Source organism: Felis catus, chromosome B2 (assembly GCF_018350175.1).
Source record: "Felis catus isolate Fca126 chromosome B2, F.catus_Fca126_mat1.0, whole genome shotgun sequence".
In the NCBI taxonomy this organism is placed as follows: domain Eukaryota; kingdom Metazoa; phylum Chordata; class Mammalia; order Carnivora; family Felidae; genus Felis; species Felis catus.
The window spans coordinates 69,396,020-69,401,893 of record NC_058372.1 but is presented as its reverse complement, the minus strand read 5'-3'; the positions used below and the strand labels follow the sequence as shown (position 1 = coordinate 69,401,893).

The window sequence follows — 5,874 nt, the reverse complement described above, 5'->3', positions numbered from 1 at the left end:
TCCATCCATCCATCCACTTATCAGTCATACTCTGGGACAATTAAGTACCTACTACAAATATCCTTACTATCTTCTCATGTATCTTGGGATTTAGTTCCTTAATGTTAATTTTTTTTTTAGTTTTATAGTGGGGAGACTTTTCTCCTTGATAAACAAATTAAAAACAAAATGGGAATTGAATAATATTAACTTAGTTTTCCAGAATTGTCATGTGTTTTAATATTTTCTTATGATCTTTCTTTTGTTGATTTCTCCTTTGATTTCATTTTGGTAAGAAAACACACATGTTTTGTATAATGTATAAGGTTTTTGGTTTTACTTGGTAGCTAGAATAGGGAAAATTACAACTACTTTATCATCTCAAAGCAGAAATCCTGGTGGTAGTTTCCTATATAACATCTATTTTCTCCTTATTACTAGCATAGCTTCATTTTTATTTGGGAAGGCGATGTGTCAAGTTAAAAATTCTTACCTCCCTAGACTCCTGTGCCTTTAGGGATGGCCATGTGATCAAATTTTGGCCCATAATAAAACAGCTAAAGTCTACTAGGTAGGACTTTTGGAAAAGCTACTGTTCTGATAAAAACAGACACCTTCACCTTTCTCCCCTTCTTTCTGATTAACATGCATACACAATACCTGGAGGTACAACAGCTATCTTGTGCCCAAGAGAATAAAATCTACCCACTGAGACTGGTAGAGAAAGAAGCTAAATAGAACTCGAATTCTTCATCAACTCCTTGAGCAGCTGCACCAGCCTTAAAGTTCCCACTAAGGAATGTTTATTATGGGGGAAAAAATATATAGGTTTAAGCTATGCTGGTTGACTCTTTGTTATGTGCACTAAACATAATTCTAACAAGTTACTCATTCTGTTTTTTTCCACTCAATTTGGAATCAAGCTTTTACTTCACTTTCAAAATTCGATTCAAGGCAAGTTCCACTAGGATGACTTCCATGGTCCTACCCTGAAACAGAAGCCCTGCTCAGCTGCCTTCTCACCAAATACCACCTTCTTTCATCATTAATCTAACTGCATTGTTTTCTAAATTTATGATCCTTTCTTCACTAAACAACTTGTTGAGGGCAAGAATTATGCCTTTTATTTGGCCCCCCACCTTTTTTTTCTATGTATTGCCAGGAATTGAAGCAAAGACCTCACGTGGAACCAAGTGACTCACACAGTAGTAAACACAAAGTAAAGCAATGATCTTGGCTTGAGCTATCTAGTTCAGTGGTCTGGCAGAATGTCACATACAAGTGCAGGAATTGAAAACAATGTTTTTTTGGCTGTCATTTTGAGCACAGTAGAATAATGTTAGGGGAATGGAAAAAGTGAACACCATTTCTTACCATGTTCTCCCTCATATGGCTGGTCTCCCTCTGCCTCTGTGTTCGATGCTGCAGAGATTGATCACCAATTAGCCCAGGGCTGACTGAACAGGGAGGGGCCAATCACTGTTCTCCAGCTACAGCCAGACTTGCCTGCACAGCAGTACCTGTGGCTCTAGCATGGACTTCTGTACAGGAATCTGGCTCTGGCAGTGGCAGCTGGAGAGGGTAATAGGACCTCCTCCTGAATGAAGGAATTGAATGAATGAATGGATGGGATCCAGTGGTCACTTGCAAAGAGACCAGGAATGATAAATTAAGATGATAAATGATAAATTCAGACAGATGCTTTTGACATCTACCTCCCAAACTACTTGCTCCAAGAGGAGAAGCCATCTCCCATGGGAGAGAAGTCAATGGGGTGAGTGACCATATTCTCACTATTGGGTCTTTCCAGGAGCCAGGGCTTCAAGGAACAAGGCTCCTTGTTCCTTCTCTCAACCAGTCCCTCTACTCTTTCCACTCTCACACCTTGTGCTGCTGCTTCTCTTTCTTCTTCTTGTTCTTCTTCACTGCCTTGCTGGCTTTTGCTGTGTGCCTTGCCCTCTTGCTTGTATCACTCTCAGAGTCTGAACTGTCAGTAGGATGACTTCTTGTCTATGTTTCTTTTTCTTCTTTTCCAGCAGCCACAGGAGTTAGTCCCTGTTACTCTGCAAACTGAGGACAGGTCTCACTGAGTGAAGGAAACTAAGGAGTTTCTTTATTTTTCTAGAAGAATTCCTCATGGGGTCACACTTCTCAAACTCTGCTGACCGTGCCTCTTCCTTTTCCTCTTTCTCATCAGGTATCAGAGAATGTTTGGTCCCTCCTTGTTGCACAAACCAATCCTTTGCAAAGTGGTCTTTATAGCCACACTTCTTGCAGGTAGTGTTCAGGACAGCCTTGAAGATGATCTGTCCCACGGAATCATGGAAGGGCCACCTCTGTCTCTCTTCTCTCAGTGATAGCATTGCTGGGATTGAGGTCTTTCTCAGTCCCTTGGTTAACAGCTTTCATGGAGAGGGATACTTTTATTCTATCATTTTCATCTCTCAGCCAATAAGCTTCATGCACACCTTTTCTCTGACATCTATCTCAGAGGGCTGGAGATATGTGACATGATGACATGGATGGGCAGGACAGGATGACATGTGAGTTTGATGGAACAGATCTTGCTTCCCACAGCGTGGGATTTTGAGAAAGTGTTCATAGTCTGTTGCCATAGCAACCTCTTCTTGTAAAATAGTGTGGAGAGCAGGCAAGTTCTCTGTGGTCTCGGGTCCTCCTCATCTTTAATGTTCTATGGCTCCTCCATTTCTCTTCTGCTAAAAGTAATTCAAGTGTCTGTGTCAACTCCCAGTCTCCTAGCCGCAACATTGCATGAAATGCCAAAACCCAGGCCTTATTTGGCGCTTTTATTTGACAATTGGGCAGTACTCAATAAATGTTTGTTAAACAGATAGATGAACAAAGTTTTCTCAATAGGATTTGTGTCATTGCAGTTTTTTGTTGTTGTTTGTAACTATTTTCTAAGTAACCAGCTTTATAGAATATGGCTGTGTTGGCATATCTCCTTTTCCTTGGCACTACTGGAAGTAGCTGAGACACTGGACAGGAATTATTGCCAGAGTTATATTAAATACATTTAATTAAAGTAAAACAACATCAATTCATCTGTTCTTTATGAAATTGGCAAGCCAACTTCATCTATGGTGCCAAATTTTGGATATATATGTATTTTGTATCTGAAAAGCAGTTTACAGGGCCTGAGGGTGTGGGGGAGCTTCCTGTACAGACTTGTGTGGTGTTTTGGCTCCCTAAAGTTCTCATGCGATAAATGGAATTGTTCTTCTGGGATCCATCTTGGAATCACTATGTACTTGCTGTTTGGTTGCCTGTGTGATGCCAGGATGCCTTTATGACCATCCCAAACCCTCACTGATTTTGCCTGAGAAGGAGTGAACTACTTTTCCTTTCTGCTGGAGTCATCATTTTTTCTCTTCGCTAACTGGAGTCTACTTTTCATCTCCCTCCTTTCTTAACTGATGTCTGGGTTCATTTGAAAAGATAAAATGACTCCAAAAGAAATCTCATTATCTGGTGGTTCTCTAAAGGCAGAACCAATAGGTCTCAGTACAAGTCTCTTGTAATGTCCTAAGGACAGAATGAGAGGTGTGCTTGTTTTCTGAAAAGAAGCATGGAAAGAATGAAGGAATGTCCAGTTAGCTAATGCTCACCTCCTATTTTCTTGATTTTCATATGTGGATCCTTTTGGTGTTTGCATTTCTTTTAAGAGGCATGCAGTATATCTCTGTAGAATAAATAAATAAATAAATAAATAAATAAATAAATAAATAAATAATAGATTCATGCACTTTTTTTGCACAAAGTTTAAGTAAAATTGTAAATGCATTATTAGTATATATGTATATTTAAAAGCCTATTTTCTATCTACAATTAGAAAAACAAGGAAATTGCCTTTCACAATGATATTGGGTGGATATGCATAGTGGTATATTTGAAATAAAAAATGTCACTTAGATAAACAAAATACCATGATTATCAAAATGGGACTGGGTCAGGAAATTACAAAGTAAAAACAAGTATTATATCCTAAAACACAGGAAACAGTGTGGTGTGATGAGCAATACACTATGTTTAGTGTTTCCAAGAAAAGACATGATTCTGAGTATGTACTTAACTCTATGAACCTAATGTATAAAATAGAATGAATATGTAGTATTAATAATTATTATGAATATTTAATGAGTATTTACTCTGCTTTTATCATAGGATTATTGGAAGGATAACTAACATCATAAAAGTGAAAATGCTTTAGTACCACCCAAGCTACAAAAGTAGGCATTATTTAATACAGTTAATCAAAGTACTTAAAGACAATAATTATCACCAGAAAAACAAATCAAGAAGTTTCAATTTGTTAGTTTTTGGGGAGGGTAAATGCTACAGGAGGGTAAAGTTATACACACATGTTAAAAGCTTAGCTTTCTGTGTTTATTTAATAAAACATTGTAATATTGTTTTTTTTCTAAAAAAATCTGAAACTCAATTATGACCCAACAAACAACTGCAGATGATGTTTTTATATGGTTAAGAAGTTAAAAAATGTAATAGCACATTACTAGAACAAATCAAATAGTAATAGAAAGCTAATAATGGGAAAGAGCAGTTCCCATCCTATGCCCTTTTGTAGAGGGCAAATCTTAGTTTAGCAGTTTCTTTTGATATTTTTCTAAAATATATTCTTTTAAGAATAATTTTTTTGGATTGGTGACTTTTAGATTATACCATTCAAATTTCTACAGTAAAAAGGAAAATTTAGCTTTTTAAATGTCCTCACCACTCTTTCATTTCTCTCAACTTTATCCCTTCCAACACTGATACTAAACCAATGATCATTGCTTTCATCAATGTTTATGCAAATACCACTCCACCAGAGTCTCCATGTGGCACCATGTGGCAAACCCTCACTTGGGAGGTTTTTCTCTTGTACAATAATTGCCCTACTTCCCAGATGCCCACTTTGCTGTCTCAATATTTTTAATTTATACCTTTCCCTTTGTAGCTCTCTATTCATTCCCCATAGTCTAGATTGTTTCCAGCAGTTTCAAAGGTGTCACGTTGAGGCCTCTCTTTACTGTCTTCCTGATTTGATCCTACATTTCCTGAATCCCGTCTTTCTCTTCTTGATTTACTCATGAATTTGCTGAAGAATGTTTTTCAGGACTTCTCAACAAAGAAAGGTGTCATGGGAGGTAAATGTGTGGAAATTTGGCACATATGAAAATGTCTGGTGTTCTTCTATCCTCACATGTGATGAGGGTTTGACTGGGTAGAGTTTCCATTTGAAAAGCATTTTCCCTCAGAATATTAAAGAACTTGCTCCAATGTCATTTATTTTCATTACTTCTTTTTAGCGTTTCTTCATTTTTGAGAGGGGGGGGGTGCAAGAGGGGGTGAAGCAGAGAGAGAGGGAGACACAGAATCGGAACCAGACTCCAGGTTCCAGGCTCCAGGGTCGGAGCTGTCAGCACAAAGCCGGATGTGGGGCTAGAACGCCTGAACCATGAGATCATTACCTGAACCAAAGTCAGAAGCTTAACCCACTGAGCCAACCAGCTACCCCATTCCAATGCCATTTAACATTTAGTGCTCCTTGTGAGAAATATCAGTCTTGTTCATTTGTTCATGACTTGTTTCTTTTAAATCTCCAGACTTTAGAGTTTTCTATTTCCTACTAAAACCTTACAATGTGTGCTCTAGTAAGGATCTGTTTTTATTGTTTTTCCTGGGTGCTGGTAGGTGTTTTCAATTAGAAATAAATGTTTTGTATTTCATAGAAATTCTCCTGGTTTCTTTCTTTAATACTCTCTTCCTTTGAATTTTATTTATTCTCTATAGAACTCTAATTTGTTGAATATTAAATTTTTACATTATATTTCTAATTTTCTTAATTTCTGCTCATAGTTTTCCGTGTTCTTT

General features: G+C 37.6%; 1 pseudogene; it reads right to left on the bottom strand.

Moving 5' to 3' along the window:
• Positions 1-1,221: 1,221 nt before the first annotated feature.
• LOC101099552 lies at positions 1,222-3,659 on the bottom strand (annotated as a pseudogene).
• Between the last annotated feature and the right edge of the window lie 2,215 nt (positions 3,660-5,874).